A 26,842-nucleotide genomic window follows, 5' to 3' on the forward strand; every position below is an offset into this window, starting at 1 on the left:
AATCATAGAAGGGTAGGAGTGGAAAACTGTCTATAATGTGTTTTCATTGATCCTACTTCAATATTCTGTACTCACTCTAGCAATGGTTATATAATCTTCAATTAACGTCAAAGGACAATACTTTACAATAATACTTCATTCAGTCACGTCAGGTAAGTAGTAGTGAAAATATAAAAGGTTGAAGTGAGGTATGTTTTTGCCTGAATATACCTGCGTCAGAGGACAGGCACGGCAAAACAAGCCCGCACTTTAAGGGTTAAACACCATTTTCTCAAAATGTGAATTTCAGTGAAGTACTGCTATTTGATTAGAAATTTCTCATCACTACATATTTTTTCTTACTTTACATTTTTAATTTAGCAGGACATAAAGGAAGATTTTAATCTTATAAAATGCAAATTTCTGTTGATCTTGTTTAAAATAGATGCTATTGAAAAGAACGTTTCTTAAAAAAATTGATTTTTAGTTATTTATTCATACTTTCGAAACTATACTAATTACAGAAAAAAATATGAGATTAAAAGTTTTCATATACACCATACTTTCATAAAATGCTAAGTAAAATGATCTGCAAATATTTGAGATAGAAATTTAAAAATCTATATATACTATATAAAAAAATAATAGATATCAGTAAAACTTAAGGCACACCACTTTCTTTCCATGCTCATCACTATTGGAACAGGTGAAGTTTCTACTGACGATAATAAAAGTTTTTCCGAATCGAGGAAACTTCCTCAACCCTTTCCTTGCTAAGCACTCGCAACGAGACTATCCCCCCAGGCGAGCTCAGGCACCCCAGCGGGGGAAGGGGATCTCTTTTAACCGCTGTATCTCAAAAACTATTCATCACGGCTACAAAACAAAAACACCATTGGAAAGAGGAGGCCAAGATATATAAGATTCGGTTATGTAAGCCTCTCCTGCGAATGTACAGGCACGTTCAGGGGGTGTTTTTTGCTGCGAGTGCGACTGGCGCTCACAGCAAGCTTTTAGCACCACCAGCAAGTGACGCTAGTGCTCGCTGTTTTAACCTCTGTATCTCAAAAACTATTCATCACAGCTAAAAAACAAAAACACCATTGGAAAGAGGAGGCCAAGATCTATAAGATTTAGTAATGTAAGCCTCTCCTGCGAATGTACAGGCACTTTCAGGGGGTGTTGCCTGTGAAGACGTACATTTACACGTGCGCGATGGTCAGCTGTAAGGCAACTACTGAGTAGATCTCTTGATGACAGGGTGCTGGCAGGGCAGTATTGCCAACTGTAAAATTTACAACTATTTGGTCAAAATATCAGTCATGTGATAGGTGAAGCTATGCAAAAATGCCGCTATATTGGACAACAACATCCACCAGTTGCTCGTCCGTACATTTTCCGCGCTAGGCTGATATGATTTTCCACCAAATTTACTGGAAAACCCACTGACTTGGCAATGCTGTGGGGTGAGAAATAGTGTTGGAACACTCATACATGGCAAATTTGAGTGCGACGAGCTCGCAGCGAGCGTTTAGCACCACTGACAAGTTACGCTAGTGCTTGCTGCGAGCGTTTAGCAACGAAAGGGTTAAGTCTACTGAAAAATTCATACAGGTTTGTTCTTGTACATTGTGGGCAGACACAGCACCAGTTGAGCCACATGGTGCACTCATTCCGGAGCTTCCACTTTTGGGTAAATTATGCCTTAACCCCTCAGAACAGCAGTTTTTCTTGGGTGATCCCCCATAACGCAAAAGTCATCGAAAAATACACTTCGACACTGAAAAAAAGTCATAAAAGATGTTTTATAGAAAATTTTATGGCGCACCCTGCTGTGAAATTCGTTTCTTTCTAAGTTGTCGCATTTGGCTGGAATTCCACGATTTCCCCTAAAATTCCAACTTTTTACTGGTGCAACATACAGGAAAATTTATTGAAGAAAAGTTGCTCATTTTATCACGATGGAGTCTGAAAAGTATAGTTCATAATCTTTGACCTGGAAATTTACTGCCTACAGAGAGCCAAAGTTGTGAAACTTGGAAAATATTTTTTTAGTTTTTCATTCTGGAATGAATCTCATTGAATAAAAGTTGTAGAAAATCATTCATACAACTCAACTGTGAAATCAGCTTATGACTTGGGCAGACCATTTGGCTGGAATTCCATGATTCCCCCCAAATTCCAACTCTTTACTGGTGCGATGTACAGGAAAATTTATTGAAGAAAAGTTGCTCATATTATCGCAATGGAGTCTGAAAAATATATTTTATAATCTTTGACCCGGAAATTAACTGCCTACAGAGAGCCAAAGTTGCAGTGAAACTCAAAAAATATTTTTTGTAGTTTTTCATTCTGGAATGAATCTCAAAAAATAAAAGTTGCAGAAAATCATCCGTATAACTCAACTGTGAAATCAAATTATGATTTGAACAGACTGTTTGGCTGGAATTCCATGATTCCCCAAAAATTCCAACTTCTGCTTCCCACTCCTCTGAATACTCCTGTGAACAATATATTGGTTCATTTAGAACATCAGGTATATCAGTGGAGGTGTCACAACTACGCTCAGCATGCACACAACGAGCAGAAACTAAAGGAAGACCACTGAAACAGATCGTCTGAGGGAACATAATCACCCTGCAAACACCATGATGCATAGGCAGGAACTGAAGGCAATTTTTAGCATGGAGTAGTCTAAGGGACAAAAAAGGTGCCAGTTAGTCACTTAGCATCAACATATACACAGTTACACACGGCGTTCAATTTCCAGAGAGCTTCTCGCTCTCCAGCGTTGGTGTCATGCTTGTTGCCCACGTCAGAAAAAATTATGACGCCAGCGGCATAGGCGTCATTAAGGGGTTAAAGTTGGGTAATTAGACAATTATTAGAGAAACTTTCTGGTATTTTAGGGTAATGCATCTTCCATTTCCAACTCTGAACTCAGGACTTAATAACAAGTATTCAATATTTTCCACCTTAATAACTTATAACAGTGAACCTTACACTATGGACCGGAAACTTGACCCAACCCTGTCATTAAGCCGCGAATTTTGGAAAATCAACCGCTTTGGTGTGAATCGCCATAACTCCCTTATTTCTGGGGCTACAGAAATGTTTTTGGTATCAATCAATGGCAAAATGAAAGAGCTATATTTTGTAATTAGCGACTGGCTCAAAAACGACTTGAAAGGGTAAAAAATTGAATAAATTCGCAAAAAACGACTGAAAAAAAACTAATTTTGATTTCCTAACCTTGAAACCCACTCATTTTTTGAGAATTTCAAAAAACTTATTTAACAAATACTTTAGCCCTTCCAATGTGCTTTCCAATATGATGCATAACATTTCCCTACTCCGAGTAGTTTCGTTGCCAGAGCTCGAAATGTAAACCCTTTTGAGAGCGATTTTGACGAACTCCAGACACTTTGCCGTTTTTATCTAATGTAGCATTGCTATTGCCTCTAGAAGGCTGTATTTTGGCATGTAGCCCCTCTTGGCAATATACTAGTTTGACCAGCTTGAAGGATTTTTTGATAGCTCGATTCCAAGTTTGTCGTTGAGCTGTCACAAAATAGCCTGTTTTTCGGCCCTTTTGCTGCGATTTGGACACGGTTTTATGCTTATAACTTTTTTTATTTATTTAGGGCAGGAGAGGGGAATGTGGGAACTATAGAGGTATAAGTCTCCTGAGTATACCTGGAAAGGTATATGGAAAAGTCATGATAGAGAGGGTGCAAAAAATTACAGAAGAGAAAATCAGTGAAGAGCAAGGAGGCTTCAGGAAAGGAAGGGGATGTGTGGATCAGATATTTGCTTTCAGGATGGTAGTAGAAAAAATAATAGCAAAGGAAAGAAACTATACGCTGCCTTCATGGATTTAGAAAAAGCTTATGACAGAGTTGATTGGATTGCATTGTGGGATGTTTTAAAGATTTATGGTGTGGGAGGAAAACTGCTTAGTGCAATAAAGTCTTTCTATGAGGATGCATCTGCATGTGTCAAAATTACTGGAGAAACAAGTGAACATTTTGAGATAAAAGTGGGCTTAAGACAAGGGTGTGTCATGTCACCATGGTTATTCAATATTTATTGGATGGTGTCATTAGAGAAATTAAGGACAAAGTTGGAGAAGTTGGAATAAGACTGTTCAATGAGGGAAGGAAGTGAGTACTGAATTCGATACTGTTTGCTGATGACACGGTGCTCATTGCTGAAAATAAAAGTGACCTACAAAATTTGGTCAGTGTTTTTGATAGTGTCTGTAAAAGGAGAAAGCTGAAAGTAAATGTCAACAAAAGTAAAGTGATGGTTTGTGAGCGAAGTAGAAGTGAGGTTGTAGATTTTGTATGCCCATATAGAGTGGGAATTGAATGTGAAAAAGAATGCAAAATAATTTTGAATGGTGAAGAAATGGAGGAGGTCAATGAGTTTAAGTACCTTGGATCAGTTATGTGTAAGCATGGTGGTATGGAGGGAGAGATAAGAGAAAGGGCATTGCAAGGAAGAAGGGTGGTAAGGTCTTTGGAACGAATCATGAATGGCAGAAGTGTGAGCATGGAAGTAAAGGGAGATTTGAGAAATACAATAACAGTACCAACCCTCACACATGCAAGTGAAATGTGGGCCTGGAATGAAAGTCAGAGGTCTAGAGTGCAGGCAGTGGAAATGAGTTATTTGAGGAGTGCTTGTGGTGTGAGTAGAATGGATGGAATGAGTAATGAAAGTGTGTACAAGCATTTTGGAATGTGTCACAGGGGTGAAGGGAAGAAGTGTGGAGTGGTGGAAGAAGTGAAGTGACAGACCTTAAAGTGGTTTGGCCACATGGAGCGAATGGAGGAGAGTAAGATGACCAGAAGGGTGTATGTGAGTGAGATAGAGGGAGGGAATGCTAGAGGACGACCTCCAGTGAAATGGAGGGATAGGGTGCAAGAGTACGTTAGGGAGAGGGGGGAAAGATCTTTGAGAAACTTTGAGCAGGGAAGGAGGGAGTGTCTGGATAGAGAAAGTTGGAAGCTCTTATGCCATGGCCATCCCATGGTGGGAGCTCCTAGGAGCAGGCGTTGATGAAATGATGATGATGATGATGATAGTGCTTTCCAATTTTTTTCTGATTATTAATCTGTATTAATAGAGCTTTCATTTGCCACCAAGCACGCCTTCCTAGCTTCAGTAGTTTTTGCTCGAGCTTGACCAGAATTTGCGACGAAAATTCACTGAATCTGACTCATTTCACGCACTGCGACGAAAAACCTTCCTGACGCCAGAAAAATTAATATATCTGCATAAAAATTCATATATGAACACTTCAATATGTTGACTATCTTGTATTAAAAGCATTTCAAGGTATCTATATAAAAAGTTACTATATTTATATAATCATTTCACTATAAATCAACCTATATTAAGCGCCTTATTATTCGTGTTATTTCTTATTTTATTTAGTATTCAACCCTGTTCGCTAAACTCGAGGATCGTGAAACTTGAGGTGTTGAAAACACTGAAAAGGCGCTTATCTGTTCCGACCCATGGAGATTTATTTATTTATTTTTTTATTTATTTAATTTATTTTTTACATTTGGGCTATGGCGCCAGTAGACTATCCATCTGGGCCTGATGGTCGGCCCTGAGCCCGTCATGGCGCAGGCAACTGTTTATAATGGCGCCATTATAATTGGCTCATGCTGCCCCCAGGAGCTCACTTTTTTCCTCCTTTACTCCCTTGTTATCTCAAAATAAGTACCTTTTAAAAAGGAAGAAACAGGAAGAGAGAACGGGTTGTTTTAAAGCCAAAGATGAAGCCTTACGATTGGCTGAGTTCTGAAAACACGCTTGTGATTCTCTGGGAGTCCGATGATGTCATCGCCGGCGCTCACCCAGTCAGTGGCCTCTCTGCCTTGGGGCAGTGTCACACTGGCCGTTTTCCTCTAACCGTTGTGGCTACTGGCAACGCCCGTGCACCCATCCAGTAATGAGTTGTCGGTTGTCTGTAACCTGGTGTCACACTGGGCATTTTTCTTCCCACCGCGTTGGTGGCAGCTTGGACAACTGGCAAATCCAACTTTTCCGAGTGTGCATCACACACAGCCAAGGTCGGTTGCCCGTATCCACATCCACAACGTAAACAAAGCACTTGCCCTGTATCGACATGGCATCGTCTGCTAAAGTAAGGGTTGTCGCGGCTTGTGCTGCCATTACCCAAGTTATGGACATGTTGCTGCAGTTAAATGGAAGGAAGAAGCTGTTGTGGGTGTGGCGTGTCTGTGGTTCCTCCGTGCCAGTTCTCATTGTCACCATTGTGCGTGAGTGGCCAGCCCACCCATCTATACTCTGACCACATATACACGTGGATCGAGTAACAACAAAGACACACACACACACACACGCACGCACACACCAGACTCATCATGAACCATGGCAGATGTTTTTCACAAACAAAAATGGCTTCGCCATTTCCTAGAGTGTGATAGAACTTATTTGGTGAGTGATTCATACAAACCAAAAATACCCAATGGCAAGAAGAAAGCAGTGTTAAGACGACTGCTCTCTTCTTGCCAAGAGCTAGGTTTGGTTCATGTGAGCCACTCACCAAATAAATTCTAACACACTCAAGAAATGGTGATGTCATTTCTGTTTGTCAGAAACATCTGCAATGGTTCCTAATGAATCTGGCATGTGTGTGTGTGTGTGTTGTTATTCGATCCATGTGTTTATGTGGTTGAGTCAAGATGGGTGGGTTGGCTATGCATGTGCAGTGGTGACAATGAAAACTGGCATGGAGGAACCACAGGCATGCCACACCCACAACTGTTTCTTCCTTCCATTTAACTGCAGCAACAAGTCCACAACTTGCGTAATGGCAGCACAAGCTGTGACAGCCCTTCCTTTAGCTGACGACGCCATGTTGATACAGGGCAAGTGCTTTGTTTACGTTGTGGATATGGATACAGTAACCGACCTTGGCCGTGTGTGACTCACACCAGGAAAAATTGGAGTTGCCGGTTGCACTAGCTGGCGCCAACGCGGTGGGAAGAAAAAGCCCTGTGTGACACAAGCTTACGGATAACCGTGAACTCGCTCCCAGTTGGGCGTACGGGCACTGCCTGTAGCCCCAACGGTTGGACGAAAACGGCCATTGTGACATTTCCTTAAGGCAGTGAAGCCACTGATAGGGTGAGCATCGGCAATGACATCATCGGACTCCCAGCGAATCACAAGCGTGTTTTCAGAACTGTCAGCCAATCGTAAGGCAGCTGCCTTCAACTGCGGCCTCAAAACTACCCGTTTTCTCTCTCTCTCTCTCTCTCTCTCTCTCTCTCTCTCTCTCTCTCTCTCTCTCTCTCTCTCTTGCCATAGCCACAATGTTTGGAGGAAAACGTCCACTGTGATACTACCTTTAAAGGTAGCGTGCGTGACGCCGATGGTAAGTAGACGTGACCCGTACGTGTCAAAGCAACGCGAAACTTGGGGTGATAATGCGCGAAAGTCGGGATGGTAAAAATTTAGGACAAACCGCGAAACTTGTGGATCGTGAAACTCGGATAGCGTGGAACTCGAGAGGGTACTGTATATACATACAGTAAACCCTCTGGTATCCGGGTTAATAGAGCCACGGGGGCACCCGGATATGGTGTAGGTTAAGTCTACGGACCCGAAAACCTAACTTTCGCCTACCGCATTTAATATATCATCGGCACAAATGAAGCTACTTAAGATCACGCCCGTAAGCCCATGACAGCCTCCCACGCCAGCGCATACGTATGTATATGGAACGGGTGCAGGGGCGATATGTTATAGCCGTAAAAAAGAAAAATATGTTACGGGTTACATATCAGCCGTGCTGCCGCCACCCCGCCCCGCTCGCCCTGAAAAAATATATCCTTATTATCTCACAAACGGAGCTACTTAAGCTCATGTCTGTACGCCCATGTCAGCCCTTTACGCTTGTGCACACGTGGAAATATGAAACGAGTGCAGGAAGGATGTATTATAGCCGCAAAAATTAAAAAATGTTACGGGTTACGTCAAACTGCTTGCCTTGCCCCGCCGCCCCGAGAATGTTTTACCTTGTTTTCTGCAATATTACATTATCTATGCTAACGCCAGTGTATGCAAGCCTTTCCCCATCCACAGTGAATGTGTGGGCGTTGTGGCGTCTTTTGCAAACGATTATTAGTGACGACGTAAGAAAAATTGTCGGGGCGTTGCGGGGCTCTGGTCAACACCCACCATGGCCCCAAGGACATAGGTGTTAAGATTCGCTCCTAACGGGGTAATTAATGCTTGTACACCTGACCTATATATATATATATATATATATATATATATATATATATATATATATATATATATATATATATATATATATATATATATATATATATATATATATATATATATATATATATATATATATATATATATATATATATATATATATATATACATACACCACACACAGGCAAAACAATGCCTGGAGAAGGTAGGGCACACACGCAAAAGCATTTGACTGGGCCATGGTGAACGTAAACAATGACGGGCGGGGCGCTTGTTGTGTTGTGGTGCACAAGGTAAAGAGAATCTCTTTACCTTGGTGGTGTGGTACGCTGCCCGGGCAGAGCTTAGAGGCATCGCGCGGGCAATTTGAATGACTTTTGGTGGCGCGCAACAATTTTATTTATTTACTTATTTATTTTTTGGAATGCCTGGACCGTCAAGCAAATTTTTATGTGAGTCATCCTGGTGAATGGTGAGGTTCTGCTGGGGATGCCAGGGAGTGGGGGAGGAGTGGTCACTAAGAACATTAAAATATTACACTTTGACCTTATTTCCACACCACCCAAGGGGTAAAGAGTTTTGGTGCAATTTTTTTTTTTAAAGTGGTTTATTATTAATATTATTATTATTATTATTATACATTGTCGTGCACCATACTCCCCAAATGAGCTAGAGTACACCCCCACTTTTCTCGCGCACACACACACACACACACACACACACACACACACAGAGAGAGAGAGAGAGAGAGAGAGAGAGAGAGAGAGAGAGAGAGAGAGAGAGAGAGAGAGAGAGAGAGAGAGACACACACACACACACACACACACACACACACACACACACACACACACAGAGAGAAGGGTGTGAGATGCACAGTGTGTCGCCTTGTTTATCATTATCGACGTCATGGAAGGTGACCCGAGTGAGGATGTTTTTGTTCCATAACGTAAATCCATACATAAAAAAGTTAGCGGTTAGTGGGTAGCATTAGCTTCCACTAATTTCTAGATCAGTTTAGCTGTTTAGCATAAGCAAAAATAACTTTTTAGTTAGTGGATTACCAGTAAGCGAAGCTAACTTTTCAGTTTGTGGTGCCCACCACTGATTTAATGTTTGTTGGATATTTGGGTAATTGTTTAGTCACCATGGCTCATTCTTGTCTCAATGATATATACTGTATCAAAGTACAGTAGAGCCCCACTTAGCGCGAGATCAATTAGCGCGAACCTCATTTAGCGTGAGCCACCATCTACCAAGAAAAAAATTAATTAGCGTGAAAGCCTCAGTTAGCGCGAGCAGCCACCATGACTGAATTTTGAAAATTGCGCCAAGCCGCCATAATGCATGGCACAAGCTGCCATGATGCGTGGCACAAGCCGCCATGATGCACGGTACAAGCCGTCATGATGGGCAGCACAAGCCATTTATTTTCTTGGCTAGTTTTACTGGGTGTTACAGGTGATGTGTCTAGTAAAGGTAGGGTGAAGTTGGGGGCATCAGCATAGCTGTGTGTGGCCATGGTAACCTGTTGCTGGTAAATTAGCAAACTAGCAACACCTGTTAAGGTTTGATCCATCACCCAGTTCAGTTACCACTCATAGTTTCATAGCCATTGTTTTTGAGAAAAGTATATTATGATTTTAGGTTGAGGCAAAATATCCATATTTATTGATATTTATTTCATGCAAAAAGGTTGTGACCTTTCTCCATAAACTACAAAAAAACTTTCTCACCTTGAAATTCAAGTTATTTTTTGGTATTAGTAAGAAAATGTTTTTGCTTTTAACTCAATGATGCAGTTTTTCATTTATGTAACCTAACCTTACTAAAGTACTGACAAATATGTTGCTGGCACAAGTTGAGAACATAATGAGAAAGTGAGCAGTAATAAATACATTTGTAAATATTTAAATGTGTTAAATAGTGTACTAGCATTAAAATAAAGGAAATCATGAGGCTTTGGTGTATGGGTATGTTTCGTTAAGAAGTCGGTGGGGTTCTTCAAAGACAATGGCACTGCCCACTGTCAAAACACATTCCCCTATACCTAGAAAATTTCAACAATGACTGGTGGCTCTCTAAGAAATAGCTGGAAATCAAGCTTTTTCTCGAGTCATCAGTCTTGAGAAAAGTCATCTTGGGAAGGTCGTCCTGGGTTTCCCAGGACGTGACACACACACACACACACACACACCAATAATGTTTGCTATTTATGTAAATGATATGGTGGATGGAGTGTCCAACTATGTGAGTTTGTTTGCAGATGATGCAAAACTATTGAGACGTGTGAATAATGTGAAGGACTGTGAGGCATTGCAAGGGGACCTGGATAGAATATGGGAGTGGAGTGGTACATGGCAGATAGAGTTCAACCTTGGGAAATGTAAAAAAATGAAGTTTGGTAGGAGTGGCAGAAGATGCAAATATGATTACAAGATGGGAAGTGAGACAATATGCAGAGGAGTGGAGGAAAAAGATTTGGGAGTGACTGTCTCAGAGAACATGTCACCGGACAAACACATCAACAGGATAACGGGACAAACTCTGAATTTGCTGAGGAACATAAGGACGGTATTTGTGTACTTGGATGAGGAGATGATGAGGAAAATAATAGTCACAATGATAAGGCCAAGGTTGGAGTATGCAGCAGTGATCAGGTCTCCTCACAAAAAGAACATAAAGAAGCTGGAAAGAGTGCAGAGAGTGGCAACTAAGATGGACCGGAACTTCGAGATCGGACTTATGACGAGAGACTCAATAGCATGGGGCTCACAACCCTGGAGAGAAGAAGAAAGAGAGGAGATCTGATAGCGGTGTACAGGGTGGCGAACGGAGTGGTTCATTTGGAGAGAGAGGACCTGTGTGTGTGGAACGAAAGAGAAATAAGAGGACATGGAAAGAAGTTGAGGGCGACCACGTGTAGGAGAGATGTGAAAAAGTTTAGCTTCCCAAATAGAAGCATTGAGCTATGGAATAGACTGGAGGAGGAGGTGGTCTGTGCAAGAAACATTCATGATCTTAAGGAAAAGTTGGATAAGAGTGGATATGGAGACAGGACAGCTCTTTTCCCGTATGTCACAACCAGGTAAATACACACACACACACACACACACACACGGTCTTATATCAAAGAAAATTGATCTAATTGATTATTTAAGGGAGGGTGATCCAGATATTATATGTATAGTTGACACAAAGCTTGTAAAAGAACTGGAACTTGTGGTGGGGGGAAAGAGCAAGTACAACATTTGGAGAAAACTCAGAAAAGATAGGAAAGAAGGAAAGGGAGGAGGAGTGATGATAATGACGAAACAAAACTTGAAAGTGACTGAAGTGAGGTATGGAAATGACAGTGTGGAGGTGATGGCTGTGCAGGTAATGGTAAAAGATGGAGAGAAGAATAACATAACAGCCTATGTCCCCCCTTAACCAAAAGTTGGAATGAAGTAAGATATAACACTATGCTGGAAAATACAATACGGGCACTGACAGATGAAATAAATAATAATAAAAAGGTAATATTAACAGGAGACTTCAATTGCAAAGAAGTGAAATGGGAAGAATTTGTAATGGAGGGTGGTGAAAATTCTTGGGGAAGTAAACTATTGAAGCTGGTAACAGATAACCTGATGACGTAGTGGGTACAAGGAGAAACAAGATTGAGAGGGGATGACGAACCATCATGACCTGACCTAATTTTCACAAAAAGTGTGGAGTTGGATGAAGGAGTCAGTCATGAGTGTCCCTTCGGAAAGAGCAACCATGAACTTTAGGAGATGAAAACTTTCGAAGGAAGTGAACATCAAGAAGAGGCTTAAAGGAATAATGGAAAAACTACGCTAAGGCAGATTACGTTGGACTCAAGACTTTCTTTGGTGGGGTAGATTGGACTGATATGAAGAGGAATACTAATATTCAAGAAAAATATGACTTTTTTTTATGAATATTTACAGAGGAATAGAGATGTGTGTTCCATTCTACATGGTAAAAACTAAAGGAGAGAAAACATGATTTGGATGGAGGTGTGAGACAGCAAGAAGAAATAGAAATAAGGCATGGAGAAATTTAAAGAAAAGACCAAATAAGAACAATAGGGACAAATATAAAAAGCAAGAAATGATTATGTGAAAATAAGGAGAGAGGAGGAAGCTGAATTTGAAAGAAGAGAATTTAAATGTAAAGAAAAACCAAAAATGTTTTATAAATTCATAAATGGGAAGTTAAAAAGAAATGAAGGAGTGGAAAGGCTAAAGAAAAAAATGTAATCTACGAAAAGGACAAAGAAATTGCAGAAATATTAAATAAAGATTTTCATAGTGTTTACAGAGGACTTTGACTGGGGTCTCGAAAATTGCAATGAGGGGAAACTAAATCATATAAAGGTTGATAAAGGAGAACTGATACAGCTGATGAAAACCTTAGATGGAAGGAAAGCTATGGGACTGTATGGAATCTTGGGACAAATGCTAAAAGAGTGTAGAAAGGAATTATTGGAGCCACTTTATGACATAATAACATGCTCTATAAATACCGGAAAAGTGCCCTTAGAATGGAAGAGAGCGAACATTGTACCAGTTTATAAAAGTAGAGATAAAATTCAACCACTAAATCATAGACCAGTTTCTTTGACAAGTGTAATGTGCAAGATTTGTGAAAGTATAATAAAAAACAATGGGTCGAACATTTAGAAAAGGAAAACATGATAAATAAGGGACAGCTTGGATTTAGAAAATGGAAATCGTGTGTCACTAACTTACTACGTTTCTACTCAAGAGCAATAGATGTGGTGCAAGAGAGAGAAGTTCTGATGGGCTGATTGTGTATATCTTGATATGAAAAAAGCTTTTGACAAGGTTCCGCACAAAAGGTTAATCTGGAAACTACAGCAGTGGGGAGGAATGGGCGGAAAGGTTACGAGTGGATGAAGGATTACTTAATGGGAAGAGAAATGAGGACGGTGTTTAGAGAGGAGAAATCAAATTGGAGGAGAGTAGAGAGCAGAGTTCCTCAAGGATCAGTTCTGGCACCAATAATGTTCACAGTATAAATAATATACCAAAGGGTATAAAAAGTATATGAGCGTTTTTTAATACGATGCAAAGTTAATAAGAAAATTGAGGACGGAGGAAGATTGTGAGGAGCTGCAAAAAGACCTGGACAGAGTGTGTAGATGGAGCCAGTTGTGGGAGATGGAATTTAATGGAAACAAATGCCATGTTATGGAAATGGGGAAAAGTAAAAAAACACCAAGGAAAACATACAGGATGGGAGAAGAAAACTTAAAGGTGGTACATGAAGAAAAAGATTTGGGAGTAACGATGCAAGACACACTATCCCCAGAAAAACACATAACAAGCTGTTTGGAGAAACCTACAGGATGATGCAAAATATAAGGGTATCACTCCATTTTATGGACAAAGAAATGATGAAGAAAATAATAAAAACAATGATAAGACCAAAGCTTGAATATGCTGCAATTGTGTGGTCGCCTCACAAAAAGAAGGATATCAAAAAGCTGGAAAGGATATAGAGAACTGTAGCTAAAATGGTCCCAGAACTCTTGAATATGACGTATGAAGACAGATTAAAGGAGATGGACTTGACAGCGCAGAAGGTAGAGAGAGATCTGATCACGCTGTATAAGTTGGTAAATAAGTTTGATGAGATGGACAGAAATGATCTCTTAACTGCAAGAATGCTGGGGCTGAGAAGACATGGAAAGAAACTTAATAAAGGAACCTGTTTGAGTGACTCAAAAAAGTATTGTTTTCCACATTGAAGTGTTAACACATGGAGCAGCTTGCGGGAAGAGGTGGTGGAGGCAAACAGTGTCCAACAAATGAAGGAAAGGCTGAATAAATGGAGATATGGAGACGGAACTATTAGAGCTTAGCTCGAGCTAGGTAGACTACAAACAGGTATATACACTCACTCAAACACACACAGAGTGAGTAGCGATTGTTACAGTGAGCAGACGTGCATTGAGTGAGCTCTGCATGGAAGCTGGTGTGTTGACAATGGCTGGCAGGGCCAGGAGTGTGAAATATTGGTGTTACACCTGTGAAGATTTTACAGGCAAAGTGTCAAAATGGATTGAATGCTGTTTGTGTCCTAAGTGGTGCCATGTGAAATGTGCTCATTTGACGAGAATTGAGCAGGAGAATCTACACGAAATAAATTGGATTTGCACTCCTTGCCTTCTCAAGGCATCTCTGGCTACCAACATTGTGGAAAAATTGGAAGAATTTAAACAAGAATTATCTAAAGAAATATCAGTTGTAAAAGATGAAGTTAAATCATGGGCTGAGAAGGTGAAGGAGGAGCTGGGATTGGTTGCTGACGTGCTTCGCTCTGACCATGCAGAGCTCAGTTGGGCTGAGGTGGTGAAGAGAGACAGGAAGGTCAAAAAGAATCTAGTTGCAAAAGCTTTTACCTAGGAAAAAAAGGTAACAGATATGAAAGATGAAGTCTCCCAAGCATTGAATGGTATTCACAAATAAAGGCAACATTGTTATGAACTTTGACAATGAGAACACAAGGGCTGAGGCTGCTTAAAAATTGGAGTCTGTTAGCAAATTTGTACCAATAGTGTTTGAAAGATGAAACTTAACCCTTTCCATCCCTGACACAGACGTCAGTGTCACAGTATGGAAAGGGTCAAGAGGAAATCAAATAGGACTCATCCTCTTCTAAACTTCTCAATCCTCCTCTAAATTCCTCTTAACCCTTTAATTGCTAAATGCTCACAGCGAGCACTAGCGTAACTTGCCAGTGGTGCTAAACGCTCGCTGCGAGCTCCAGTCGTAATCAAATTTCCCGCGTATGAGAGTGTTCCTACACTATTTCTCACCCCACAGCATTGCCAATTCAGTGGGTTTTCCACGAAATTTGGTGGAAAATCATAGCAGTGTAGCCCGGAAAATCTACGGACGAGCAACTGGTGGCTGTTGTTGACCAATATAGCGACATTTTTGCGTAGCTTCACCTATCACATGACTGATATTTTGACCAAATAGTTGTAAATTTTACAGTTGGCAATACTGCCCTGCCAGCACCCCATCATCAAGAGATCTACTCAGTAGTTGCCTTACGGCTGACCGTCGCACACATGTAAATGTACGTCTTCACAGGCAACACCCCCTGAAAGTGCCTGTACATTCGCAGGAGAGGCTTACATTACCGAATCTTATAGATCTTGACCCTTTCTTTCCAATGGTGTTTTTGTTTTTTAGCTGTGATGAATAGTTTATGAGATACAGAGGTTAAAAGAGCGAGCACTAGCATCACTTGGTGGTGGTGCTAAAAGCTCGCTGTGAGCGCCAGTTTCACTCAGCAAAAAACACCCCCTGGACGTGCCTGTACATTCGCAGATGATTACATAACTGAATCTTATAGATCTTGGCCTCCTCTTTCCAATGGTGTTTTGGTTTTGTAGCTGTGATGAATAGTTTTTGATATACAACGGTTAAAAGAGATCCCCCTTCCCCCGCTGGAGTGCCCTCATTGCGAGCACTTAGCAAGGAGAGGGTTAATCCTCTTCCATTTCCTCTTAAGAGGTTTAGAAGAGGACTAACCCTTGGACGCCGACGTCAGCGTCGTCGGAGTGAAGGGGTTAAGATCATGATAAGCAATGTGCATAAAGAGTAGACCAAGGAAAATCTAAAGGAGACCGTCTTAGATCGCAATGAGTTTTTACACTTGATTCAGGGTGTTGAGAATAAAATTGCTGATTTTTAGTAAGCCTGCAGCTGGCAGTACATTTTGAAGTGCGACTGAACTGTGAGAAAGCTGATTTATAAAAATCATGTAAAGTTAGCATTAGAATGGGGAATATACACAGTGAGAAACAAATACCATGCAATTATATGTTATCATTGTTGGAGATACGGCCATCTTGAGACCAATTGTACTGCCAAGAGCAGTGGGGAGGCCCCACGATGTTACGAATGTGCTGGAGATCATAAATCAAGGGATTGCACCATGGCAGAAAAGAAATGCATAAATTGTATGTGGTACAAGAAACCTGAAATTAATCACTCGGCAAATGACCAGTGTTGTTTCAGTCTGAAATTGAGAGAATTCGTAACATAACCGATCATGGCCACTGGTATTCGAGACTCAAAAGATAATTTGTGTCTGTTAAATGTTCAGTGAGTTGGAAATAAATGTTGGATATTTGTGATACTATAAGAAGAAAGATCTTGATTTTTAGTGTGAACCGAAACATGGCTAAGTGACTATGATATTCTATTTACATCTCAATATTTGCTGAGTATCAGTGTCGCCTTCGGCGAAATTTATTAAAAATATTAGGGTGTCAGACATCTCGACAGAAAGCGTAGCCTCCGTTGTCTGATGTTCGTGTGTGACATTGGCTTCCGGCCAGTAGTGTATGACTCCGCCCACAACTCCTGATCTTAAGGAGAGCGTCCCGCATTAATACTTCAAAAAGATTGGAAAAATTTAAAGTTTTCACACGTCTTCGTACATGCCTCGGCTAGCTTGTGACAAAATATTATGAAGAAATAAGCAAAAATAACAGAGTTATGGCTGAATTCCTACCCCCCTGCCCTCTTCCTCTCGTCACTTACGTCACCATAAAACACTTGCCTGCGCCATGACAGGCTGGGGGCGACTACCATTCAGGCCCCTCAAGAAAGTCTATTGGCACTGTAGGCTGGCAAGTAAAAAAAAAGTAAAAAAAAAAAAGCTACATTCATACACAGGTGCATACATCGTCATGTTTCAGCATAGGAAATAGCCTAAAAGAATATTCATATGGCATCTTGAGGCAAACTAGCATCTGTCATGGCCTCGGAGGCAGCAGAGCTGACACACATCAGTCACCCCGGAGGAGCCAGAGATAATTTTTGCATTTTGGCTCGATTTCCAAGAAAAGGACACCATCAGACACATGAAGTCCTTCAAAACAAAGAAAAAACTGCAATTCAGTAAAGAATACCAACTGGGAAGGCATTTAGGATTAAAAGGCGAACTGTATAAATCCGCGGACTTTAACTCGGGGAGGCGGTGGCTGAATGGATAGCGTGACGGCGCCGCGTTCAGGACGATGCGAGTTCAATCCCTGCCCGGTGTCACCAAGCTGGGATTTTTCAGCAGCCGCCGAGTGGCTTAAAACTACCCACATGCTGTCCAGAAGACCACTTATCAACCCAGACTCTAGATTCTAGGATTAAAGATGAGCTCCGGGAGGGCAGCATGAGCCAATGCAAGATGGCGCCACTATAAAAAACACTCGCCTGCGCCAGAACGGGCTGGGCTGACCATCAGGCCTCACCAGGAAGAAGCCTTGGGCCGACCATCAGGATCCAATGGGAAGAAGCCTACTGGTGCAATAGGCCACGACTTGAAAAAAAAGAAAAAAAGAAAAAAAAAAAGAAAACTGGATTAATTTCAGTTTTTCGCTATTTGACCGATTTTGATAAACAATACATCATTGGAAAGAGGAACTGAAGTGAAAACTGCATTGTGAGTTTTTTTTTCAATTAAGGGACAATTGTCAGAAAAAATATAATATTGTTAGATACACCAACAAAATTGAAAAAAATTCTCATCATTTAACAAAAGCAAAATTGAAAAATTTTCTACGATACAGCTTTTGGATTTTGCTTTAACCCTTTCCATCCGTGACGTAGACGTCGGCGTCACAGTATGGAAAAAGTCAAGAGGAAATGGAAGAGGATTAATCCTCTTCTAAATCTCTCAATCCTCCTCTAAATTCCTCTTAATCCTCTTCCATTACCTCTTAAGAGGTTTAGAAGAGGATTAAGAGGAAATGGAAAAGGATAAAGAGGTTTAGAAGAGTACTAACGGTGACGCCGTCGGACGCCCGTTGGATGCCGACGTCGGTGTCGCTGGAGTGAACGGGTTAAGTTTCTTTGATATTTTTTCAGCAGGGTAGGTCATTAGATGAGAGGAATTTTGAGTTGACGTTTGTTAAAAAAGTACATTTTATTTTTTCCTGCTATTATATATTGACCTATAGATCTGAAAGTAAGCATATATTACTTTCCCATAAGCATACATTTCACATGAATATAATCAAGATCATATGTTAATTATTTAAGACATGGCGGACACTCCCCTTAAATGCCATCATCTTTGACCTGCCCACGATCCTGGTAGTGGCTGGCGTCCACCCAAGGTCTTGGCTCTTCTCACACAACAACCAGCAGTCAGTTGAGGGCGGAGTATAATGTGCTGGAAGTGGAAACTAATGACCTCACTGAGACACAAACACCTGGCCTTCCTAGTATTGGACAGTGGGGGTTGTACAGTACCCTCTCGAGTTTCACGCTATCTGAGTTTCGTGATCTTCGAGTTTTGCTCTTAGTCCTAAATTCTCACCATCCCGACTTTCGCGCATTACTGCCCTGAGTTTCGCACTGCTTTGACATGTGCGGGTCACGTCTACCTATTGTCGGTGTCATGCGCGCTGCCTTAAAAGACGGTGTCACACTGGCCGTTTTCATCCAACCATTGGGGCCACGGGCAACCGTGGTTCCCCGTATACCCAACTGGGAGTGAGTTGTCGGTTGTCCTTACAAATGGAAAACGGTTGTGGGTACGAGCGTGAGTACGTGGGTACCGCGCGACTGTATGTAAACAAACAGATGACGGCAGTGGCTGAGGAGTGAGGAGCAGTGGAAGATGGCTCACCAAGAGACTCGTAAAGTGGACTGGCAGAGCTGCTTTGTTTACTATTTGATATTTGTGCTGTGGAACCACAATCCAAAAAACTTTTCTCCAGTCTATGAAAATTGTAGAAGGACTCCCGGTGTTGTCTTCCTGGTGCAGGACGGGACATGGCGGCAGTGGTCATCCACTATGCTGGCTGATGTTGCGAGAAATATTTCTTCGCTGAATAAGTTGTTCTGCTGTCTACCACGTATGCGCGCTGTGTGAATACACAGCAGGAAAAACATTTATGTGCCTGGTTTTGTTCTAGTTTGCCCACTTGTGATCTTTGTGAGCGGTGAGTGAAATACGGAAACAGTAAGCAAATTGAACCTCTCTGCGAGCTATTTTGCCGCTGCGGCAGCGGCTGCACTTACAACAGGCATTGAAAAGTCAATCATTATATTAGTGATTTAATGATTTGTGACAGAAACGGTTAGCAGATTATTTCATAACCGAAAACTACCAGAAAAAATAGGTTCGTCCAACAGTGTCCCATGGGCGATGTTCTGGAAATTTACCCAGTTCTCTGACGAGTTTTAGGTAAACACTCCTGTCCTCCCGTCTTTGAAGCCATCCGTAATCGTGCCCACAACTGCTTCTTCCTTCCATTTAACTGCAGCAACATATCCATAACATGGGTAACAGCAGCACAAGCTGCGACAGCCCTTACTTTAGCAGATGACGCCATGTGGATTATGGGGCGACTGCCTTGTTTACGGGCAACCGACCTTGGGCGTGTGTGATGCACACCTGGAAAAGTTGGAGTTGCCAGTTTCTCCTACCGTCAACGTGGTTGGAGGAAAGAGGCCCAGTGTGACACCAGCTTACGGACAACAGACAACTCGCTCCCAGTTGGGCGCCATAGCCCCAACGGTTGGAGGAAATTGGTCAGTGTGACACCGCCTTAAGGCAGTGAGCCTTTTAATTGGGTGAGCGCTGTTGATGATGTCATCAGACTCAATGAATCACAAGCGTGTTTTCAGAACTGCCAGCCACTTGTAAGGCAGCCGCCTTCAATTGTGGCTTCTAAATGACCCGTTCTCACTTCCTATTTTCTTCCTTTTACCAAGCTACGTATTTTGAGATAACAAGGGAGTAAAGTCGAAAAAAAAAGTCAGTTTCTCCACGAGTCAGAACCAAAAAGTGCTTTTTCATTGTTTTCAATACCCTGAGTTTTGCGATCCTCGAATTTAGTGCAATACCTTCGGAACAAAGCAAGCGTGAAACTCAGGCAACACTGATACACCCAAAACAGGTACTCAGCGAATATTGCAATGTAAATAGAATTTTTATAAAACCTCATTTTCTCCTTGATTTTGCAGGGGCTTTCATGCAAAAACGTTTCTTTATGAGGATAGGCTTCCTCACAACATTTATTTTCTCTTGTTTACAAATAAATAAAACAACAAGGATGGTCAGCTACATTTTTATTAACAGTGTCACTTATTGTATTGAAGTGTAATTGTAACAAGTCCCAGAGAAACACAGGTAATTTACAATAATTGAAAGAACATTACAAGCTTTTGGGGGCACAACAGCCAATTCGCTGGCAACACCTGGTGGCTGGCAACTTTGAATATACCCCATAGAATAGCAACAGTAATTAACCCACCCTGTCTTGACCTGAACCCCGACTTCAGAAGCTCGGTCATTGGCATAAGTGTGTTTAGGAAGGTGTGGCTCATATTCAAGCAATTGTAGGTCAGGATTGGCAATTTAATAGTTAATATGTTTAATACTAATATATTCTTATAATTCCATGTATTCTTCTTTCTCCAATCTCATCATAATTTTTAGTATGAATGTATTTCAACTGCTGCAGCTGAAATAAGTTTTATTGGTTAAATTCTGTATTACTATTCAAAGCTAGTAGTAATATCTTGACATATTTACATCTGAAGAAATATCTCATGGACTAATATTATTTCAGATACACAAGTACCAAGTGGTATTAACATCAAGAACAGCCTGGACTTCCTGACTCAACCAAATATATTTTGGTCAAGTCATTACAAATATTCATGGAGTAGCAAGACAGGTAAAACCTGCTTATTACATATTCTTGCATAATTTCATTTAAAGTTCATATTCTCATACTTTATTGTGAGTGTTTTTATGATTACTTATATTTAGACAAAGAGCAAGTCAGATACATTGTGTGTGTGTGTGTGTGTGTGTGTGTGTATGTGTGCGTGTGCGTGTGTGTGTGTGTGTGTACCTTGTTGCCTAGTTGTGACATAGGGGAAAAGAGCTACGCTCACACTGTCCCGTCTCCATATCCACTCTTATCCAATTTTTCCTTAAAATCATGAATGTTTCTTGCACAAACCACCTCCTCCTTCAGTCTATTCCATAGCTTAGTGCTTCTGTTTGGGAAGCTAAGCTTTTTTACATCTCTCCTACATATGGTCGCCCTCAACTTCTTTCCATGTCCTCTTGTTTCTCTCTCGTTCCACACACACAGGTCCCCTCTGTCCAAATGCTCCACTCCGCTTGCGACCCTGTACACTGCTATCAGGTCTTCACTTTCTCTTCTTCTCTCTTGGGTTGTGAGCCCCATGCTATTGAGTCTCTAAGTTCCGGTACCATCTTAGTTACCACTCTCTGCACTCTTTCCAGCTTCCTTATGTTCATTTTTTTGTGAGACCAGACCACTGCTGCATACTCCAACCTCGGCCTTATCATTGCAACTGTTATATTCTTCATCATCTCCTCATCCAATTACACAAATGCCGTCCTTACATTCCTCAGCAAATTCAGAGTTTGTCTCGTTATCCTGTTGATGTGTTTGTCCGGTGACATGTTATCTGAGACAGTCACTCCCAAATCTTTTTCTTCCACTCCTCTGCAAATTACCTCACTTCCCATCTTACAATCATATTCACATCTTCTACCACTCCTACCAAACTCCATTTTTTACACTTCCCAAGGTTGAACTCCATCTGCCATGTACCTTTCCACTCCTGTATTATATCCAGGTCCCTTTGCAATGTCTCAGTCCTTCACATTATCCACTCGTCTCAATACCTTTGCATCATCTGCAAACAAACTCACATAGCTGGACACTCTGTCCACCATATCATTTATATAAACAGCAAACATTATTGGTGCCAACACCGAACCCTGTGGGACTCCACTCGTCACGGGGCACCAGTTGGAAACCCTGTCCCTGATTATCGTCCTCATTTCTCTGTTAGTTAGGAAGTCCTCCACCCACTTAATCAGTCCATCACCCACTCCACCCCTATTTTTAATTTTCCAAATTAGTCTTCTTTGCGGTACTTTGTTGAATGCCTTTTTCAAATCCAGGTACACTCCATCCGCCCAGCCTCTTGTATTAAATCTGTCACTCTTGAGTAGTAACACAACAAGTTGGTAACGCAAGATCTCTCTCCTGAATCCAAACTGGCAATCCAAGATAATTTTCTCACTCTCAGAGAAATCCGACCACCTGTTTTTAACCAGCCCTTCGCATATCTTTGTAACCACACTAGTGAGTGATACCAGTCTGTAATTTAATGAGTCCTCTCTCTCTTGCCTCCCTTAAAAATTGGTACTATGTTTGCTCTCTTCCACTCTTGTGGTACCTTTCCTTCACTCAGGGAGGCACTCATTATGGAGTGCAGTTTCTCTGCAAGTTGCTCACTACATTCTTTCAAGATCCACCCTGATACTCCATCCGACCCAGTCACCTTTCTTACATCCAGCTTGTTCAAATTTTCCTTGACCTCCTGCACCGTCAATTGTATCTCCTGCATAACCCTTCCTCTTTCCTGGCCCGGGGGTTGTACAAATTCGTCTTCTTTTGTGAAAACTCTATGGAAGCTGTTATTCATCATCTCTGCCATCTCTGCTGGGTCCTCATACGTAGTTTCATGCATTATCAGTTTATCGATTGTTACTCTATTCTTTAATTTGCCGTTCACACGTCTATAAAATAGTTTGGGTTGGTCTTTGCACTTGTCAATTATATCTTTTTCATATTTCCATTTTTCTTTTCTTCTAATCTTTGTACAGTGGTTCCTTGTGATTCGAACACCTTTCAATTAGAACAATTCCCAATTCATAGCATAGCAGTGCTGCAGATGAAGCCACCGGTGTAGCCAGGTCGGTGAATGTGATACCGTGGACTCCAGCCTCAAAAACCGCCAACCCACGACTGTCGTTTTTTCCTGCACACTCCCTTGAAAAAAAATTGCCCAATTGTGCGGGATAACAATGTGTATAACAGTAGTACGTAACACTACTTCATGTAAAATGACACCGGTCAGGAAGAAAATTAAGTGACTTAATGCCTGTGTAGTGACACGACTAGCCTGATGGGCGAGCCTCCCATAACCTACTTAGCCAGGGGGGTACCTCTTTGGCCGACTGGTAAAGGAGTGGCTCTCCCGTTACACTGGTCACGGGTTCGATCCCTGGCGCCGGCAAACCTTTCCTTGTCTGGATTAATTTTGTGTGTTTCGTTACACGCAGTGGTCGTGTGGGAGTGGAGAAAAGAGTAAATTCAGGCATTTCACTGGTGGCAAAAGCGGTGGGCATCCTCTCCTGTGGTTCTGTTGTGTCACCCCGATAGGGTAACAGGTAGAGTGATGGCCCATGCTCTCCGAAGTTCATGGAAAACGGGAACTCAACACACAGAAATAAATCTAAATAGGAATGGGGAGCTGTGTAGTGACACGACTTGCTTGATGGGCGAGCCTCCCATAACCCACTTAGCCAGGGGGGTACCTCTTTGGCCGACTGGTAAAGGAGTGGCTCTTACGTTACGCTGGTCGCGGGTTCGATCCCCGACGCCGGCAAACCTTTCCTTGTCTGGATTAATTTCTCGTGTGTTTCGTTTCACGCAGAGGTCGTGTGTGAGTGTAGAAAAGAGAAAAATTCTGGCATTTCACCTGTACCTCAAACATCAAACCTGACAACACGCGCAAGACACGCTATGTTTCCATAGTAGACAGGGATCATTGAGGTAAGACAGATCTTCATAAAACTGTTTAACTTTGTTTGATTGATAAACACAAACAATTTATGGATAATACTGAAGAGATATTGAAAAGATTGCTTATTATTCTATATTTACAAGTGCCTGTTTTTCCATTTTGCACTTATCTTTTAACATTCTTACTTTACATACGAGTTCAACAAACACTGAAGCACATTCAAGTTTGAAATTTCACACTTCCATAAATTTTAAAAATATACTAGAATATTACAACAACTAGACTTATGATGAAGAACGATGATAAAGAAATATGATGCATGAACTTTATTTATACCTGTTACCCCTCTGAATGTTGATGTCTCTGCCATGTTTGTTTACATCTCATAGCAGTGCCGTAAGACAGACCAATTCTGGTAGGTCCCAGCAAATATTAAGTGTTTTAAATGTATTTATTTGAGTGATCTGGCCACAAGTCACAACATTTCTGATAGAAGTATTCAAATGGGTCAAGGGTTACAACAAAGGTGATATAAGTAAAGTACTGAGAATTAGCCAGCAGGATAGAACTCGCAGTAATGGATTTAAATTAGAAAAGTATATATTTAGGAGAGATATAGGCAAGCACTGGTTTAGTAATAGGGTGGTGGGGGAATGGAATAGACTCAGCAATCACATAGTTAGTGCAGGGACGATAGCTTGTTTTAAGAGTAGACTGGATAGCTACATGGACGAGGACGACAGGTGGCAGTGAGGTGTGGGTGCAGTAAGGTGACGGGGTACTGGATGCGTGCCTAGTACCGCCGGTATAACGAGGATCAAGTCTCTACCTGTAACCCCTGTAACTACACCTCACCCACCGTGAGTAGTGGGGGGGATTCTGGAGCTGCCCTGTGTAGGCCACCCGGCCTCTTGCAGTTTCCCTATATTCTTATAAAAATGTTAAAAAAAATATGAGGATTTTGGGGCCTGGAACGGATTAATTTTTTCTACTTTAATTTCAGTGGGATAAATTGCTTCCTAATTCATACATTTTCAATTCGAACACCTCAAATGAACCAATTAAGTTTGAATCACAAGGTACCACTGTATGTTCATTCTTTGCTTGTTTGAAATCGCTCCACGAGTTGATTCTTCTTCGTCTCCTCCATTCCTTCCAAGCTTCTTCCTTTCTCTTTCTAACTGCCTTGCATCTTTTATTAAACCACTCCTTTTTATCAACATCCCTTTTGTTTTCCTTGGGGACATATCTATTTTCGGCTTCCTTGTATAGCTTTAAAAACTCCTCCCACTTATCCTGTGTACTCTTGGCTTTGTACAGCCCACTCTAATTTGCATTTTCAAAAAAATTTATCATGCTAACAAAGTATGATATATATATATATATATATATATATATATATATATATATATATATATATATATATATATATATATATATATATATATATATATACATACAGTAATCCCTCGCCATATCACTGTTCACTTATCGTGGTCTCGCTGTATCGCGAATTTTTAAACTGTATCGTATCGCGGATTTTTTGCTATATCACGGGATTTTGCAGTAACATAAGCATTTTCTAGCTTAAAAAATTAAAACGATATAAATCAACGTAATTAGGAACACACCTAAATAAGCAGCTACGTCACCCACCTATTTTTTTTTTTCCGTTGCGGCCTATTGCGCCGTTAGTCTTTTCCCTGGTTCACTCCTCCCCCACTTCCTTTCTTTCTTCTCACTTACAGGCCTCCGGGGCAATCACTTGATGGCGATCTTGAAATGTACAGCGTCTTAAGGCAGTCACTTAATAACAGCGACTCACTGATACTAGGAGACTTTAACCTCCCCCATATCGACTGGGCGACACTGTCGGGTACAGAAGGTGAGTCCCATAGAATGATCGAATTTCTAGAGGAAAATTATCTAAGCCGAATGGTTTCTGAACCAACTCGACAAAATAACATACTTGACCTTGTTATAGCGACCCAAGATAACCTAGTCAGTAATGTCACGGTAGGAGAACACCTCGGTTCCTGCGATCATAAACTAGTGCGCGTTGACATTAGAGCTCAAACATCGGTGACTGAAAATAAAGTTAAGGTGCCCAATTTCAAAAGAGCCAACTTCGTAGAAATCCGACGAAAACTAATAGATATGCAACTATCAGATGACGGCAATGCAAAGGACGCCTGGCTAAACTTTAAAAATCACTTACTCACTCAGCAGGACACATTTGTCCCCTTGTGCGAGAAGCGAATTAACACTAATAAAAGTCCACCTTGGTTTAATAGCGACATTAAACACTCAGTCAAGGAGAGAAAATTGTCTTACAGGTTAAAGAAAGACCAAAGCACGCCCGAAAACATTAGACTTTACAATGATGCAAGGTGACGAGTAAAAAGATTAGTGCATCAGGCAAAGCGTAGATATGAAGAAAATATTGCAGCCAACTGTAAAAATAATCCGAAATCCTTCTTCAGTTACATAAACAACAGAAAGGCGATCAGAAGTGGAATTGGACCTTTAACAAACAGCGACGGTGCACTAGTGACTGACAGCCAACACGTTGCAAACCTATTAAATAATTACTTTTCCTCGGTGTTTAATAATAACAGTCCTCCCACCACCACCACCAACACCAGTACTAATGTAAATCCCGAGCATGCATTGTCTAACTTTGAAATAAAACCCGATGAAGTCCTTAAAGCCCTCAAATCACTTAAAACAAATAAAAGTCCTGGACCTGATAAAGTATATCCAACTCTGCTGAAAGAAACAAAGATCTAAATACTCTCCTCCCTCACAACCGTATTCAATATGTCCTTGCGACAAGGCATTGTCCCTTCAGATTGGAAAAAGGCTAACGTGACACCGATTTTTAAGAAAGGAGACAAAAAAGTACCAGGTAATTACAGGCCCATTAGTCTAACTTCGGTTGTAGGTAA

General features: G+C 41.2%; 1 long non-coding RNA gene across 2 annotated transcripts in view; it reads left to right on the forward strand.

The window, feature by feature from the left end:
* LOC126998979 (uncharacterized) overlaps positions 1 to 26,842 on the forward strand; it is a 62,550-nt gene that overhangs the window by 14,576 nt on the left and 21,132 nt on the right. For both annotated transcript variants that reach the window (XR_007753089.1, XR_007753088.1), the window contains one exon: positions 20,885 to 20,992. This is a non-coding gene — a long non-coding RNA (uncharacterized LOC126998979). The remainder of the gene's footprint in view (positions 1 to 20,884; positions 20,993 to 26,842) is intronic.

This window comes from Eriocheir sinensis, chromosome 2, assembly GCF_024679095.1.
Source record: "Eriocheir sinensis breed Jianghai 21 chromosome 2, ASM2467909v1, whole genome shotgun sequence".
NCBI classification, from domain to species: domain Eukaryota; kingdom Metazoa; phylum Arthropoda; class Malacostraca; order Decapoda; family Varunidae; genus Eriocheir; species Eriocheir sinensis.